The 19,535-nt window shown below is 40.6% G+C and overlaps 1 protein-coding gene and 1 long non-coding RNA gene across 6 annotated transcripts in view; one reads left to right on the top strand and one right to left on the bottom strand.

Moving 5' to 3' along the window:
* The window catches only part of LOC134349645 (microtubule-associated tumor suppressor candidate 2-like), a 452,095-nt gene that overhangs the window by 308,613 nt on the left and 123,947 nt on the right, over positions 1 to 19,535 (bottom strand). The gene's annotated exons all lie outside the window — the stretch shown is intronic.
* LOC134349039 (uncharacterized) lies at positions 6,354 to 15,121 on the top strand. The gene is made up of 4 exons (XR_010018568.1): positions 6,354 to 6,432; positions 13,439 to 13,543; positions 13,915 to 14,112; positions 14,926 to 15,121. It is a non-coding gene; the product is annotated as an uncharacterized LOC134349039 (long non-coding RNA).

Here is a 19,535-nt window from a genome sequence, read left to right as displayed (position 1 = left end):
GGCAGATGCATTAGGAACATTTAAGAGATATTTGAATTGGCACATGAGTGTGAGAAAAATGTCTGGATATGGACATCGTGTAGGGAGAGGGGATTAGTTTAATTGCCCACTTGATTACTAATTTAATTGGTTCGGCAGAACATTGTGGGTAGCGTTCCTGTGCTGTGCATGTTCTCTGTTAGCTATACCTTCACCAGGAGAAAGAATGCAGTGAAAAATACTAAGGGATGGATGAGCGCATATGTAAACAAATTGCTTCCATTCAGTGATGTGCTTATAACAAGGGGATATAGATAAGATTAAATATTAAAAAGTTAGGGCAGAAATGTGATTACAAATGGGAAATTCAGGGCAGGAATTATTTATGATATTGCCAAGACCTGGTTCCATGAGGGACAAGACTGGTAGCTCAATATTCTTGGGTTTTGTTGGATTTAGATGTGATAGAGAGGAGTTAAAAGAGATGGAGGGAATAATAAGGGAGAATTCCACAGCAGTGCTCAGAGAGAACATACTGGAAGGATCATTCTCAGAGGGTGATAGGAGTAAGAGAATGGATGTTATCTACATATACTTTAGTAAGGCATTTGACAAGGTCCTTCATAGTATGTTCATTCATAAGATAATGACACACTGGATCTAACGGAATTGCAAATTTGGATTTGGAACTGGCTTGCCCATAGAAGGCAGAAAATATGTGGAATGCACATCTTCTTTCTGGAGATTTGTGTTTTGCAAGGTTTGGCGCTTGGACCTCCATTGTTTGTGATGTATATCAATCATTTGAATGTGGGGTTGTTTAGTAAGTTTGCAGATGACACAAGGAGCTCTGGGCAGTGAAAAGGACTGTAAAAATACACCATGATATTGGGTAAATAGGGGCAGAAAAGTGTCAGGTGGAGTTTAATCCGGGCAAGTGTGAGGTGCTGCGCTATGGGCAGTCAAATGAAAGAAGAAAGTGTACAGTTAATTGTCGACTCCTTAACGGCACTGAGGTAGAGATGTATTTGATCCACAGTTCACTCTGAGGGGCTACACAAGTGGATAATGGGGCAAAGAGGCTTATGGCATGTTTGCCTTCATTGATGAGAATGCTGAACATAAGCGAAAGGAAGTCATGCTATAAAACTTCAGTCTTTGAGTCACTGCATGCAGTTCTGTTTGCCCCATTTTAGGACGGATGTGGAAACTGCGGAGAGGGTGCAGAAAAGGCTTACCAGAATGCTGCCTGGGTTAAACTATAAAGGAAAAGTTGGACCAACTTGGGTTGCTCTCTCCCTAAATTGTTGAAGGCTGTAGGGAGACCTCACAGCCAATGGATATTTTGTATATTATGAGTAACGTAGAAAGAGTGGACAGTCATAATCTTTTCCCCAAGGTAGAAATGTCAAATGCCAGAGGACATGCTTTTAAGGTTAGAGGGGAGAAGTTTAAAGGCAAAGTAAGAGGCAAGCTTTTTTTATACACAGAGAGGGGTAGGCTCCTGGAAAAGGTTACCAGGGGTAGTTGTGGAATCACGCAGTTTGGTAGAATTTAAGCAGCTTTTGGATAGACGCATGTATAGGAAGAGAATGGAAGGATATGGATGATATACAAGAGTATGACATGTAGTATATATTGGCCGCTAGATTGACAGAACTCATGGGGTGAATGGCCTGAGCAGCACTGTACTTTTCTATGTTCTGTCTTTTAAAGAAGGGGAGGCATTTTCACACAGGAATGTGAAGCTGTGGGACGAATAACTGGAACGGTTGATTTAAGTTGAGACTACATAACTATTTTAAAACTACATTTTATAAACAGCGAAAGGGAAGTGAAATAAAAAGATATGCAAAGAGAACAGATTTATGAATTTGGGTCACTGTATGTGGGAAGGATGATCACAAACACAGTCTAACTGACTAACTGAACAGCATACTTCCATGCTGCACTTTTGTGTGGATATGGTTAGCCGATTCTGCCACGTTTATTACTAGTTTGAAAGATGTTTAATAACTGGACAGGAGAAAGACCATTGTTCAGCCAAAAGAAATTCTTAAATGTTGTTCCCATGACATCCAGATCCTGGGGTCCCTAAGCTGAGGATGTGAGCAGATTTCTCTGGTGCTTCCGCCACCTGCTGCTGCTCGCACATTTCCCTTTCACACGGTCTATCGAAATCAAAGAGGCCATTGAAATCTGATGGGTTTCTCACTGAGATCGTGATTGACATTGGCTGGTGTGAGACACTAGATCTGTGAAAGTCACTCAGTGTGAAGTTTCTTCTATGGCAACAACTGAGATATAGAAGCAAACACCAGAAAGCACCTCCTCAGATATAACATATAATCAAATTGTATGGCCTGGCATGGTACAAGTGAATAAGAACAGAGATATTTTAAAAAATCAAAAATGGCTTGTTTTTCCATGTTCGGAGAACTCTGCTTGTTCATTTCTACAAGATAAGGGCAGTTTTTCTTTCAATTTTGATAAATATACTCCGATTGTTTTGTTCTGCAAGCATTCCTGTTCCGACGTCTGAAACATTAAAAATGCCTAGATGAATGATAAAATTACAAGCCAAGTCATTTTGCAGCCACCTTCTTATGTGGTCAAATAATTAATTACACCTGGAAAATTGGCTCTGAGGGGTCAACTTTACAAGTAGTCTTGTGGAATGGTCTAAAGCCGAAATGGTGAAGTGTGCACAAAAATGAATGGTATCCCAGCGGTGAGTGAACATTTAATGATATTGACTGGACTCATCTTAGTGGATTACGGAGTCAATCAGAAAAGGATGGGATCCAAGCAGACAGTAGTTCACAGTGACAATTCTGTGAGGAAAACTTTAGCACGCAACAACTTGGTTGTAATTGCTTGCCTTTGAAATGGTTTTATTCTCACTTGTTTGTGACTCTTCAATACATGAAAATTAACAGAACTGGCATTCACAAACATTACGGATTCTGAGCTTGGAATTCATTGGCAATGGGCAGGCCTGCTAAAGGGCCCCTGCACAGTGCCCAAAGATTGCATTTGTCTCAGGTCTGTCACTGTAAACTTAATTAGCACTGGCAATCCAATGGTAAGTGAGTGAGGTTCAGGATGGGCAGCAGGATACCAAAAGACAGAAGGTAAGTGAGGAAATCGACATGAATGGGGTCCTTAACTCTGAGCAGGGTCTTAAAATATGATTGATCTAAGAGCCAAGTGATATCCAGACTTAAAAGCAAAATTATGTAGTTTCCAGGTTACACTCTACATTGTAGAATCTACAGTGTGATGCAGAACTAAAAGAGGAGACAACGTAAGAGTGCAGATACTGCAGGAGCACGACAGATTAGGCAGTAGCTGCGGGGAAAAATGGACAGCCAACATTTGAGATCCAGATGAAGGATCTCAACCTGAAACACTGACTGTCCGTTTTACTCCAAAGATGCTGCCTGACTTTAGTTCCTCCAGCATTTTGTTCAGAGCTAAAACAGTCCAGTTGAATTTAAAGAAGGACATAAAATAACTCAGATATCATTGCAATCACATTAGGTTCTTGAAAAAACCGAGTTTCAGGTGCTGTTTAAAAGCTTATTGTGTATAACTTCCCAGGCTATAGTTATTAGGACAAAGGCAATTATAATTTATCATTATATGCACCAAACACCTTTATGTCAATAGAAAATCTTGGTCCATTATGATGGAAGTCACTGTATGTACCAAAAATCATATCTGGAAAGCTATTTAATTTATTCAAGTATGTCAGTGATTTGACTTTCAACTTGTCTAATCAAACAATTCCTAGCAACAACTCTTCCTTAAAATGTTCACAATCTAGTGACTTTGGAAGCCTTAAATAAGTGAGTATGTCACCTGGCCAATTCTTCATTACAGCTTTTCCATTGTCAACATGATTAAGGTTAGGATGCTATGCAACTGGGACACCTGTGGCTACTCAGACATTCCTTGGCCTTGAAAATTGTTCTGGAGTGTTTGATTCTTTTCTATTTATAATTATTTAAATGTAAACTAAATGAATGTGGCATAAAAATTACTCCATTATTAACAGTGGGTAGAAAGGCTGAAGAGTTATTTGATCTGATCTGTCATTTGATATCTTTAATGTACATTATTTGCTGGAAATCATATTACAAACTCTCTTCTCCATTCATTGTACTATTTAATCCATTGGTTTGAAGCTGTGAGCAGCTTTGTTATCCTGGTAACCCTTTGCTAACAATAAATATTCTCTATCATCGAGCCTACCCACTTCCAAGTTTACAATGTTCCACATCTCTAAACCTAACTTCCTATCAACAAATGAAATCTTCATCTGCTTATTTCATTTCTCCCTCGTGAATCTTCCCATCCACCATTCTGTGGCCCAATGACAAACTCGCACTAAACCCTGTTCACCCAACATTATCTATTCTCTGACCCACATCAGCCCCCAGTTTAGCAATCTTTCAATGTTAGTTCTTTATATTTTGAATTCTTTGAAGGGCATTGCCTTTTCCAAACAAGTTTTAAAAGCAACTTTGAAGAGCAAAATGATAATGCATAATGCCATATAAATATAACCAGCTTCAGCATATGTTCATGACCTTTCGTTAACTTATCATTTATAACTTTGTACTGACATCCTAAGAATTGAAAAATCCAGAATAACTATTTTATCTCAAAGTTTCCTAGAATTCCTGAGTAATAAATGCACATGTCAGCTTGTAACAAAAGTTGAGCAATATTTATATTTAAATTTACTTAAATAGTATTCAAGGCCCAGTTTTTCTACCTGAATATCAACATTTTTTAAAAGGGCCTCCTTCTGGTAATCTGCACCTTCTGCAGCCTAAACAGACATTTCCAACTGCACTGGCATCAAGTTAAGTGTGGCAAGGATCTTGTCTGTGTCTAGCTCTTCTGTGCTATGGCTTGAGGCATTTGCAATTCATTGCAATTTTTCTTGTTCAGAGGCCACAGAGAGTATCTGCTCAAACAGAACTAACCATATTTCATACTTTTTGACAGAAACCAACAAAGAGAAAGAGCACACAGTTTTATAGGATTGAAGGCTTCTCATGGTGCATTCACTGTCTGCAAATCACTTGGCAAGCACCACATAGGATTTCTCAATAAGCACAAAAGGATTTCCCAGCATTCAGCTAGTGTTTCTGCTAAGCTCAGTGCCCAGCATTCTGGGAACTTGTGACAGCGTACTGCACCAGATACATTCAAGCTACTATTGGAACTGGCCACCAAAGACTTCTTGTTAATGATGGGGCCAATGATCCCAGTGAACAAACTGAAGCACAGTGCTGAAGGTGCTGGAAATTGGAAACAAAAATAACAAATGTCACAAACATTCCAATGAACTGCCAGTCTTCTGAGGAGCCAAAAGCAATTTGGGCTGGCTGGTATACAACCAACAGTGACAACATCAGCGAGGTGGTGGAGGAGAAAGGTGGGATGATAAGAGAGGGGAATGCAGATGAGTGCCATGAAGCTGAAACCAGTCCTGCAGCAGACTACAGGGGAGCAGAGATATCAACAACCTTAATATTCTGGTAGGTGGCAATATCTGGAAAGCCGCAAAAAATGCAAGGACACCTCATACACTGTTACCTCCACTCTCAGCCTAAGTGAAAAGAACTCACTCTTTCTGGCAGCTGTTCATGCTTCCAGTGGAGCACTAGAGCATTGAGTGGGTTTTACTTAAGCTCCAATGGAAGCCGTGACACTGCCCAGCAGAGATGGCATCAAGAGTGAGTCCATGTGTCCCAAACTGTCCACTCCTTCCAAGCTGGACAGATAAGGCTTGAAGTCCCGCACAAATTATTGGAACAAACTGGTGATGGTCTGCTCCTGAAATGCTTCCAAATACACCAGCATTTCATTGAGCATAATTATTGACTTCTTCTGCTGTCTGAGTCATTAACCCCGTCCTAACTGCAAGCTACTCATGCCTGGCAAATCAGCACATGCAAATTCCACCGCTATACTGTCCTGTAAACTGCATACGGTGTTGACAATTGAGGTGCTAGCTGCTAACATGAAGTGTGTGATGGTGGTACCTCACACTCAAAGCCAAAAGTTTGGTGCCCAGTTTATACACTCTGATGCTTTCTGTTTTGCATTTCAGCAATCTTTCCTGTGCAAATGAATCCACATACCAACAGGCTCAAGAAAAAGTTCTGTCCCATTATAAGGTTCTTGAATAGATAACTTATAAGATAAAAAGGAATTCTTGAACTCCCAGTCTACCTTGTCATTGCCTTTACACTTTGTCTATCTGCTCTGCTCTGCATTTTCTCTGTAACTGTAACACTACACTCTGCATTCTGCTTTAGATTTCCTTTTGCAGTGCCTCTGTGTACTTCTGTAAGGAAAGACTGGTCTGGACGTCATGCGAACAAAGGTTATCACTGTATCTCAGTACATGGAACAATAATGAACCAACCACAAGTAAGTGTGACCTCTGATACTTTAAAAGTTGAGAGCTTGGAAGTAAAAGGAATTAAGACAAAGGTACAACTGCAAAGCAGGGAGTCTGTATGAATTAATACATTTAGGGATAAGACAAGATGAAAGAAGAAAAATGATGGCCTGATAATAAGCAAGAAAGGAGTGCAAATAGGCCAGAAAATCTAATCCTAAATTTCCCTATATAAGAAATTTAATGGTAGGATCTTTTCAACTGGCTTCTCAGCTGCAGCTACGCAGATTCATAAGTCAGTGGGAAAGCAAGACACTTGGCAGAACGAAGTCCAGTACAGGGGGCAAGAGCCAAATGCTGCAAAATCCTCATGACCGAGTTGGGGAAAGTGGGGGGGATGAGAAGTTGGCAGCCAATCACTATTGCTGGAGTTGGGCATTATGGGAAGCTGCCAGGCAAAGGCTGGTATACAGTTATTTGGCAGGGTATGTGGAAACATTTCTGCTTCAACTGTTCCATAAGTAGTGATGGGTCAGAGTGTTAATGTTGCTTTTCATCTCAGGGCTTCCCAAGGTCTAAGAAAACATGTATGCAGCCAGTGGCATACCGTCCCACTCTTCTCCAGACAGCGTGCTAACCACCTGCCCATGATTTGTGCCTCTAATAATTGAGTTTGAGATAATACTTCTATGTATACTCTATGCAAAAGAGTGGGGTAAGGGCGAGAAGAGATACTTTCCAAATTTCACAAAGTTGAGTACATTTTGGGCAGTCATGTCACAAATGCATGCACACATTTGTGACTTGCCTAGTCACTTGCCTAGTAGTATAGCACTTTACCACACTAGTGATCAGGGTTCACTTCCACCACTGCCTGTAAGGAGTTTGTACATTCAAAGTTCAAAGTAAATTTAATATCAAGGTACATTTATTTCACCATATACAACCCTAATCAATGAAAGACTATACCAACATGGGTATTCAATCAATGTGCAAAAGACAACAAACTGTGCAAATACAAAATGAAAGAATTATTAATAATAATAATAAATAATGAACATGAGATGAAAAGTCCTTGAAAGTGAGTCCATTGGTTATGGGAACATTTCAATGATGGGATAAATGAAGTTAGGTTCAAGAGCCTGCTGGGTAGTAAATGTTCCTGAACCTGGTGGAGTGAGTCCTGAGGCTCTTGTACCTTCCTCCTGATGGCAGCAACAAGAGGGGAGCATGTCCTGGGTGGCAGGGTCCTGATGATGGATATTGCTTTCCAGCGATAGCGCTTTGTGCAGATGGGCTCAATGGTGGGGAGTTCTTTATCCATGATGGATATTCTCCCCATGACCACATAAGTTTCCCCGTGTTCTGATTTCCTTCTACATTCAAAAGATGTACAGGTTAGTAAGAGCGGGTAAGTTGTGGACATGCTATGTTGGCACTTGTCCGCTGCCCACGGCACATCCTCGGATTGCATCGGTCATTGATGCGAACGACACAGTTCACTGTATCTTTCAATGCACACGTGACAAATAAAGGTAATCTTTATTTTTTTCTTCCTGATCGAGCTGAGAAAGGATCTCTGTCCCAAACGTAGACTCTTATATTCCTTTCTATAGATGCTGCCTGACCCTGAATTCCTCCAGCTGTTGGTGTTTTAATCTTTCTTTATCGCTTTTCACTTCGCCAAAAGTTGGGTACAATCAAATTCTGCTCTCTATAGGTAGAGGACTACAGTTTAAACATATGTTTTTTACATCAATTAGTAGCATTTTCTGTCCATTCACCTTGCAACAATATAAAGCAAACAGTATAACTGAGCAACAGGAAATAGCCTCAGGACTCGGGAAAACTGGGACCACTGGGAGCAGCAAGGTGGCATGATAGTATAAAACAACTCATCTGAAGTTTGCTTCTTCATCCTGCGATAGGGTGCATTTCACCAGTGTACCCTGGTTTGCTCCCATATCCCACAAACATGGGGGTTGGTAGATCTACTGGCCACTGTAAAATGTTCCAACTTTATAGGTGGTTGGTGGAAACTGGGGCGAGCTGGCGGGAATTTAGGGAGGTTGCAGGAAAAATCGTTGGGGAATAAGATCATTCTGTGAGCCATCATAGACTTAATGGATAAAAATGGATGTGTTCATGTTGCAAGGTATTATGGGAAAATAAGGAAATATCTGGGGAGCCAACTTTAGTCAAGTTGGCTACAGCTGGATACATAGGGCAGACCCTGATTTTTCATTCCTGATACTAGACTCCAAAGAAAGAAAGATTCAGGGATGCACTCAAACACAACATCCCAACTGATTCTTGAAATGCCCTAGGCTATGACACTCAAAGTGGAGATAGTGTAGTTGAGTTGGTTTTGATAACCTCAAGACCATGCATTGGAGACACACAGAAATCCCACAGAAGCAACATCTCACAAACTAACCACCCATTCTCTTGCCCAATCTCTATATCCTGAGGAGACTGAGGTCCTTTAACATCTGCCGGACGATGCTGAGGATGTTCTACGAGTCTGTGGTGGCCAGTGCGATCATGTTTGCTGTTGTGTGCTGGGGCAGCAGGCTGAGGGTAGCAGACACCAACAGAATCAACAAACTCATTCGTAAGGCTAGTGATGTTGTGGGGATGGAACTGGACTCTCTGACGGTGGTATCTGAAAAGAGGATGCTGTCTAAGTTGCATGCCATCTTGGTCAAGGTCTCCCATCCACTACATAATGTACTGGGTGGGCACAGGAGTACATTCAGCCAGAGACTCATTCCTCCAAGATGCAGCACAGAGCATCATAGGAAGTCATTCCTGCCTGTGGCCATCAAACTTTACAACTCCTCCCTTGGAGGGTCAGACACCCTGTGCCGATAGGCTGGTCCTGGACTTATTTCATAATTTACTGGCATAATTTACATATTACTATTTAACTATTCATGGTTCTATTACTATCTATTATTTATGGTGCAACTGTAACAAAAATCAATTTCCCCCTGGAATCAATAAAGTATGACTATGACTATGAGAGTTTGCAGTTCCCACATAGGCCTCAATAGTCAACCCGGAACCCACAAAACCAGGCTGGAGATAAGCTATCTTCAATTCTGAGGAACTACATCATATTGATTTAAGCCTTTAAAAGCATATGTTGTTGCAAAGAGTGCATTCCTTCACAATTTATAATATTTTATATTAAAATCCATGAGAAATTAATTTCTCAATTTTTTTATCTGTTTTGAATGAATGGACAAGATCTTTTTGTTAACCTATTTATCATCTGGACTGCGGGAAGTAAATAAGGATGTCTCAGACTGAGTCATAGGTCAATCTTGGGCTTATCGTCTGTCATCAACAGCCTTGGGTTGAATGATGTGCATAAACCAGTATCTATCAATGCTTTGACAGAACAATTTGGTACAATTACATTCTAGACTGACAAATCCATCTTTCTAACATCCTGGTTTGAACAACATGAACTATACTTACTTGCTACTTATTTGTTCTGCTGAACACAGGGTACTGCATTCCTCAAAAGGCACATATGAAGGCCAAGAAATTTATTTCAGAATCAAAAACAGGTTGATTGTCACTGATGTATATCATGAAGCGCGCTGTTTTGTGGAAGCAGTAGAGTGCAATTCATAAAGAATTACTATAATTTACAACAATAAATATAAAACAAACTAAATGAATAGTACAAACAGTGCAAAACGATGTGGTGAGAAATCTGAATGGCAGAGAGGAAAAAGCTGCTTCCAGAACAATGAGTGTGTGTCTTCAGGCTCCTCTACCTCCTCCCTGCTGGTCAGAATGAGAGGAGGGCATGTCCTGGAAGGACTCTCATCATCCTTAATGACTTCACTTGGTTCAAAAGTTTCCAAAGGATTATGGCACTTATTTCCAATGTGCCCCCCCCCAAGGGCAAAATCTATATCCCAATTTGAACTCATCTGCCATCTTAGCCACATACCAAATTAGTTTAAATTGCTCCCAAGCACTAACAAATGCCTTCAAGGAACCCTGGTTTCTGCAGAGTTGGGGTATAATCCATTTAACATATCCCATTGCCCTAAAATTTGTCCCAACACCCCAGGAATTTAAATCACTCTATCTTGCAACATTTCTTCATAGACGCATGCAAACACCCACTATAAGAGCATAAACACAGATGCAGGGGTAAGTTATTTGACCTCGAGTGTCTGCTTTGTTATTGGACCCTAAGGCCATTGGACACAGGAGCAGAATTATTCCATTCGGCCAATCGAATCTGCTCCACCATTCCATCATGACTGATATCTATCCCTCTCAACCCCATTCTCTTGCCTTCTCCCCATACCCTTTGATACCCTGATTAATCAAGAACCTGTCAATTTCCCCTTTAAATTTACTTAATGACCTGGCCTCCACGGGCACCTGTGGCAATGACTCCACAGATTCACCGTCCTCTAGCTCAAGGAATACCTCCTCATCTCTGTTCTAATTGGACATCCCTCTATTCTGAAGCTGTGTCCACTGGTCCTAGACTCACGCACTATCGGAAACATCCTCTCCACATTGGCTCTATCTAGTTCTTTCAATAATCGACAGGTTTCAAGGAGATCTTGCCCTCATTCTTCTAAATTCCAGTAAGTACAGGCCCAGTGCCATCTAATGCTCTTCATATGCTAACCCTTTCATTCCCAAAATCATTCTCATGAACCTCCTCTGGACCCTCTCCGATGCCAGCATGCCTTTTCTTAGGTAAGGGGCCCAAAACTGCTCACAATACTGACCAAAGTCTTGTAAAGCCTCAGCATGACATCTTTGCTCCTATATTCTAGTCCTCTCTAAATGAATGCTAACATTGCATTTGCCTTCCTTACCACCGACTCAGCCTGCAAGTTAACCATTAGAGATTCCTACATGACAATTCCCAAGTCCCTTTGCAAATCTGTTACCTTAATTTTCTCCCCTATTAGAAAATAGCCTATGCCTTTATTCCTTCTACCAATGTGAATGACCATACACGTCCATACACTATATCCCATTTGCCACTCCTTTGCCAATTAACCCAGTCTAAGTCCCTCTGTAAGCTCCCTGCTTCCTCCACAGTGCCTGCCCCTCCACCAAGTGTGCATGTCATTCACAAACTTGCCCACAAAGCCATCCAAATCATTGACATATAACATGAAAAGAAGCAGTCCTAACACCAACCCCTGTAGAATACCACTAGTCACCAGTGGCCAACTAGAACTCCTTTATTCCCTCACTTTTCCTCCTACCAGTCAGGTAATCGTACATCAATACTATTATCTCTCCTGTAATACCATGGGCTCTTGTCTTATTAAATAACCTGATGTGCAGACTTTGTCAAAGGTCTTCAGAAAATCCAAGTTTTCAACATTCAGTGACTCTCCTTTGTCTATCCTGATTATTATTTCCTCAAAGAAAAGCCATGGATTTGTCAGACAAGATTTCCCCTTAAGCAAACTATGCTGACTTTTTCCTATTTTATAATTTCCCTTAAGTGCCCCAAAACCTGATTCCTAATAATAGATTCCAGTATCTTCCCAATCACTGAATCTGGCTTAAAATTTCCTTTCTTCTGCCTCCCTCCCTTCTTCATGAATACAGTGACATGTGCAATTTTTCAGTCCTCCAGAACCATTCCAGAATCTAGTGATTCTTAAAAGATCTTAACTAATGCCTCCACAATCTCTTCAGCCACCTACTTCAGAACACTGTGGTGTTGTCCATCTGGTCCAGGTGATTTACTACTTTCAGACTTTACAGCTTCCCAAGCACCTTCTCCTTGGTAATAGCAATGACACTCACTTCTGCCCTCTGATACTCATGCATTTCTGGCATACTTTTAGTGTCTTCCATAGTGAAGACTGATGTAAAATACTTATTAAGTTCGTCCATTTCTTTGTCATCCATTATATCTCACTCTCGCCTCCCTTTTACTATTTATATATCTGAGAAATCTTTTTTGTATCCTCCTCATTTTATTGGCTAGCTTTCCTTCATCTTCCATCTATTCTCTTCTTCTGTTTTTTAGTTGGCTTCTGTTGGTTTCTTAGAAGCTTCCCAATCCTCTAACTTCCTACTGACTTTTACTATGGCCTCTCTTTTCTTTTATGGTATCTTTGACTTCCCTTGTCAGTCACAGTTGCCTAATGGTCCCTTTTGAATACTTCTTCCTCTTTGGAATATTTCTATTCTACACCTTCTGAACTGCCCCCAGAAACTCCAGCCATTCTCGTTCTGTTGTCATCCCTGCTACTGTCCTCATCCAATCAGCTTTGGCCAGCTCTTCTCTCATGCCTCTATAACTACCTTTACTCTACTGTAATACTGATACATCTGACTTTATCTGCTCCCTCTCAAACTGCAGGGAGAATATATAATATTCTACAAGGAGAATATATATGATATAATTTTATCATATTATGATCACCGCCTCTGAATTGTTCCTTTACCTTAAGCTCCCTAATCAAGTCTGATTAATAACACACTATTCAATAAGATCATGGCATATGTTATTGTGTTTATTTTATCTTGAGCAGCCTTATTTCGGTCAATAGCATGCAGGGTGCTGCATGGGTTGGTGCTGAGCCTGCAGCTGTTCACATTATACATTAATGCAGAGGTCCCCAACCTCTTTTCACCGCGGACCAGTTTATTATTGACAATATTCTCTCCAAATCCTCTGTAGTTCCACAGATGCTACCTAATGTGCTGAGTCGTCTCAGCATCCTGTTTTTATTTCAGATAAAATAACGCTTGCTAAGCATCCAGCAAGTTCAACCAGTTGCTTGATTAAACCAGTGAACTTTGAAATAAAAAGCAACACACAGAGAAAATCTGCTGGTGAACGCAGCAGGCCAGGCAGCATCTATAGGAAGAGGTACAGTCGACGTTTCGGGCCGAGACCCTTAACATTGATCTTATTTTATAGAAACATTGTGCTCACACAATTAGTATTAAGCATATAATCTTACTAAAAAGCTGATGTATTGTATCTCCGAGTAGTTTATGTTTTTATAATTTCAGATTTCCAGTGGTGTTTTACTTTTCCATTACCTTTCAACCCAGCCCATCCAATTAATGGGTACAGTTTGATTGCTGTGATTGAAAATATCTGAAATTAATTTTAAGGTAATTAATTAAATGATGAATCTGTAGATTGAAATGATCAGCAGAAAATTATAGTCTTCATACATTTTGAAAGACAGAAATTGCATGTGTTTCTGAAATACAATAGACAAATATGAAAAAACTTAAATAGTAAAACACAGCGGTACAAGCAGTTACTTTGATTCTCAGTATTATATAGGAATCATCAATCATGAAGACACACAATAGAGAAGTTATTGGAGCACACAATGCACACCGCAAATTTTATTTCACCCATTTTATGATGCTTTTAGTTCTCTTGGGTTCCTTTCTAGGCACACACCTTTACAGAGATTAGTTTTTCAATCTTCTCTCAAAGCTTAGTTTAATCATCTTTTATTATCCGCCAACAGGAAAAATGTGAGAGTTACATTTGATCTGTGTCTTTCTCTGTTATGTGATACGACCATCTGTCCGATCAGCATATTCCCTGACTGCCTGCTGATACCAACCAAGTGTGCCAAGTTCATTCCAGGCTTCCAAGGAGGACTCATAACTCAAGAGTAATAAAGTTAAAATAGATATCTGGGGAAGAGGGCATGATTACAAAGGTACGTGAGGGCTCCATATGAGATCATAAACCAAAAGAAAGTTAAAGTGCTTAGAAATGTCAGCTAATCACTTGGATTATAATTACAGTTTTGTCATCATTCTGAAGTACAGAATATATATGGTTTTAATTGTCGTGTGTAGACTGCCTTGGTCAATTCTTTCAGCAGCAGATGGCATAGGGATTGACTGTTTGTGTGCATTCCATATCCAAGATGAATGGTGTTCAAAAATAAGTAAGTTAACTACTTATGAGGAAAACCCTGCAGTTAATTACCTAAGGATTCCATATTTGATATAATGTTCCCACAACATTCCTAGTGGCTACTTGATTTAGACACAAGTTAACTCAGCTGCCTTATTGATGTCATATGGAATTAATTGTCATTAGATCATTAAAAAAGAGGAAGTACTGCTTATGGATTTCTTTCCTAATTCATTTTATGCATGGTTTGAGCAGTTATGTCCTCAGTTGTTGTCTGTTGAGTGCATATCACCAACATCAATCTCAATCATCACTCATTCTGGAAATTTATTTGATTTTCTTTTATTGAAATACTACATCATAGCTCTATGGTATACAGGGTAATAGCAGTAATCCAGAGCAATGGGCTGATCATGGAGAACAACGCTCAATTCCCACCATGCCAGACTGAAAAATTGAATTAACCTGTAAAAAAAATCTGGTTTTCGTAAAGATTGATCATAAAACTGCTATTTTATCATTTAAAAAAAACACAGCTAGTTAATGTGTTTTCTTGAGCAAAGCGAAACTGCTGTACTTAACCCAGCTTGGCTTTTATATCTGTTCTCAGGTCAATGTTATGCCCCAGAAAAAGGACCTATCAGTCGCATCAAAAACCTACAGTGGATTGAAGTGGTATCAGAAAATGAATGCAAGGGAGATAAGTGTTGATCATTCCAAAACCTAATAAATACAAAAAGAAAGGGATCTCGCTGTGCAGCTTAAATCTAGGTGCTGTAATAAGTTCTCTTTTAATATTGAACAGATGTAGCCATTTCTCATTAAGAACAAAATAAAAAGCATTGAGCCTGCTTTGCATTCGGTGTATATATTTTCAGATTTACAGGAAAACAACTCACTTCTTTTCACCCTCTACTACCTTTTTCACTATCAAGCCATGCAAACTATTACAAAGATAGATGTACATCTCCTAAGTTTCCACAAATGCTAGCTGGGAGATTGTTTCCCCCTGGACTTCAGAAAGACCATTAGCTTCAGAACTCACAGCACCAATCAGAACAACATTTCTGCATGATGAACCCGACATATGCGGTGACGCCTCTTATCCTCTCACTAGAATTTAGAAATATACATGGGGATCTCATTGACACCTACTGAATATTGAAAGGGCCACATAAGGTGGATGTGGAGAGATGTTTCCTCTAGTGGGGGTATCTACAACTAGAGGGCACAGCCTCAAAACTGAGGGGCGACCTTTTAGAACAGAAGTAAGGAGGAATTTTTTTTAGTCAAAGAGTGGTGAATCTGTGGAATGCTCTGCCGCAGACTGCATAGAGGCCAAGTCCGTTTATATATTCAAAGTGGAAGTTGATAGATTTCTGACTGGTCGGGTCACTGAGGGATATGGCAAGAAGGCAGGTGTATGAGGTTGAATGAGATCCGGGATCAGCCATGATGAAATGGCAGAGCGGACTCGATGGATTGAATGGCCTAATTCTGCTCCCATGTCTTATGGCCTTACGGTCTTTGTTTTTATTCTGTTGACAAACTACTATTATGGCAGGAGCTACTTCTTGCAAGGTAGTGGTCAGTTTAGAGCAGATGAATTTGACTTCATTTAAAATTCGTCCAAAAGCAAATTCAGCTTTCTAATCGCACTTACAGATTTCCAACAGAAATAGATGCAACAGCAGAACTGGTGAGGGTGAAAAGTAATTCTCACCATTTATCTACCTTCCTTTTGTATTAATTGCCATGTTTACTTGTCTGAATGCAGAAGATAACAGTAGAAGGTTCCATATAAACTCCTGGGAATACTACTACACAAAGACTTAGAATCAACCCTGTCAAATTGTAGCCACCTAGGCAAGTGGTAACTGTAATGGAAGCAGATGAGGAGGCCACAAGAACATCGACGTGTTCCTGTCCAGGTTTGTGTCACTCCAGAGCAGGGAACAATGACATGCCATCTGAATGCAGTTTCATGTCCTGTTGAAGCATACATTCCCCACCTTAGTGCAGGATTCCCTAATGGTTAACTTGCAGGTTGAGTCAGCATTAAGGAAGGCATTCATTTCGAGAGGACCAGAATATAAAAGTGAGGGTATGTATATTCATAGTATACATATATGCATAAATTTATAAGGCATTGATTGTCAGACTGCACTTGGAATCTGTGAGCAGTTTTAGGCTCCTTTTCTAAGAAAGGATGTGCTGGCTTTGGAGAAGGTCCAGGGAAACTTAGGAATAAAAGGGTTCATGCATGACAATCATTTAATAGCACTGGGCCTACACTCAGTTTAGAAGAATGAGGGGTATCTCACTGAAACTTATCGAATATTGAAAGACCTAGATAGAGTAGATATGTTGAAGCCCAGCCTCAGAATACAAAAATGTACAGAGGTAGGAAAGAATGTCTTTAGCCAGAGGGTTGTGAACCAGTAGATTGTCAAGGACGGCTGTGGAGGCAAAATCAAGTTCAAGTTTATTGCCATCTGACTGTTCCTCCAGACCACGTTGCACCCACAACACATATAATCACACACAGCACACTGAGTATATTTAAAGTGGAGGTTGATAGGTCCTTGATTAGTATGGGTATCAAAGATTGCAGGGAGAAGGCAGGAATATGGGGTTGAGGGGGTTAATAAGACAGCCGTGATAGAATGGCAGAGCAGACTCGATGGGCTGAGTGGCCTAATTCTGCTCACCTATGTCTTATGGTCTAACATTAGCAGATTAATGTTCCCATGACCATTCTTGAACAGATTGCTGCTCTCAGACTGAACAGGGATGCCACCCGCGACAGCCTGCCTACTTCGGAGCATCCAGCTGGAAGCAGCTTGCTATGCTGCACAAAGCAACAAATGACTCTCCAGCATGAGCTAAGAGATGCCACGCATGAGCAAATTAAACTCACCCCACTCCAGAAGGTGAGAAGTGGCTTGCGGAATACCTTATCTTGTATGCAGGAGCAGATATGCATGCACGCCTTCAAATCACACCCGTCCTCATTGTCGGTAGGGTCCTGCTTTGACTGTACCGAGGGATAAAGACAGCAGCAATGTTTCAGGAATTTATCAGACGGATCTGCTGTCTCCACAGGTTGATACAATGTTGGATTGAACTCGGTGCCACCTGATTGTTGCATCACTCCATACCCATTGCCTAGTACAGTATTCAGGTTTACTACACTTCCAGGTCGACCGGCATTGCTAACTCTAAGGCAGTGCCCTCAACCATACCCCAAGCTTTGGTCCCAGACAGAAATCCAGAGCAAGAGCTGTAAGGATTCTGATCGACAGGGATCACCTTCCAGCAGCCACACAGAACACAGTGCTGGATCTGTAAGCTCATAAATAAGGCAGCAAAAAGCTAGTAGCAATGGGTGCTTCATTTCAAAACAAATTCTTACCTCACATTTATGTTTGGATTAATTTCTTATTTTTATGAAGCCTCACAAATAAACCAGCACTGGGGAATCTGGTCCAATATTCCGACTGCACCTGCTATTGCACGGGGACATAACTGAAAATCTGTGGGATGTCCTGGCATCACTACACGAGTGCTATGTCTCTGCTTGGAAGCTTGGTAATTTAATGAATGCCATGTGAACGAGTTCCAGACTACTCTTGATTGGAATGAAGACTACCCTCAAAAGATTGCATAGCTAAGACCCTGTGTATTGTGAGGTTTGTAGACTCATAGCATTAGTCCCAGATGTACCAGCAATAATTAGGTTTAATTGCAGATTACCCTTGACAGACTCTGGAAATAAAAGACACTGAGAATCAGTCTGACTGGTGGCCATGATTAGGTAGGGAAACTTGTAACCAAGAGGGGCTATTGAACTCAAAGAACAGATGAAAGGTGTAGGAAGAAAATAATATGGCTAACTGTTGCTGATACTTCAGCGATGTCTAGAATAAGCGGTAAGGTACCAATGTCAATATCAAAGGAGATGTAATCTGAGATTTTAGTTAGGCACTCTTATGCTAGGGCAGAGCAGGAACTTATTTGAAAGAACTGAACTATGCAGTGGTAAGCAAAGGCAGTACAAAGGCAGAAAAACTTTGAGAATTTTGGAGAAGAAAGGGAGGCTGGCAGATGGGGTGACCATCTTCACAGAGGACTCAGAAGTGGGTCTGAATATAAGGGACCTGATGGTATTATGTCCCAAAGGGAGAGGACTAATGCTTGAGGCTCAGTTATTACTTACAATGAACAGTTCATATGAAGGGGGCAATTAGGAAGAATAAAAGATCACTGAGCTAAGAAGAAAACGCAAAGATACCGATGTCTGAGTATTGAAGGAGGGAAGGAAGAAGGAAAGCAAGGTGTGAAATCCAAGCTACAACTTTAAGGGCCCTGCTGGCAAAAAGGATCTTCAAGTGAAGTATGGGGTGCTAGTTGGTGTTAGGGGGGAGGGGAGTTAAAGAAAGCGCAATGAGATCAGGATATTTCAACAAAGACAAGATGTTACTGCCACTCCTTTTGATCATCCTATTATAGGGAAGATCTTATTAAACTAGAAAAAATATACTAGGAGCCCTGAGTTACAAGGAGAGGTTGTGTATACAAGGACACTATTCCATAGAACCCAGAACAGTGGTCCCCAACCATCAGGTCGTGGACCAGTACCGGGCCGCAAAGCATGTGCTACCAGGCCGCGAGGAAACAATATGATTTGGCGATAGGAAACGATATGAGTCAGCTGCACCTTTCCTCAGTCCCTATCACACACTGTTGAACTTGAACATGGGATTGCCAACTGTCCCGTATTAGCCGGGACATCCCGTATATTGGGCTAAATTGGTTTGTCCCATACGGGACCGCCCTTGTCCTGTATTTCCCCCGCTAAGATAGAGCATTCCTATGAAAGCTTTCATGCCGAAATGGCGTGAAGCGAAGAAGCAATTACCATTCATTTATATGGGAAAAATTTTTGAGCGTTCCCAGACCCAAAAAATAACCTACCAAATCATACCAAATAACACATAAAACCAAAAATAACACTAACATATAGTAAAAGCAGGAATGATATGATAAATACACAGCCTATATAAAGTAAAAATAATGTATGTACAGCATAGTTTCAATTAACAGAATCGGGAAGATTAAGCCAAAACCGATATGTAGAAAAAAAGATCTACACGCATGCGCACGTCACGCAGTCTTTCTCGGGGTAAACACAAGTGTCCCGTATTTGACTGCTACTTT

Source organism: Mobula hypostoma, chromosome 7 (genome assembly GCF_963921235.1).
Source record: "Mobula hypostoma chromosome 7, sMobHyp1.1, whole genome shotgun sequence".
NCBI lineage: Eukaryota > Metazoa > Chordata > Chondrichthyes > Myliobatiformes > Myliobatidae > Mobula > Mobula hypostoma.
This window is presented reverse-complemented; position numbering and strand designations above follow the sequence as displayed.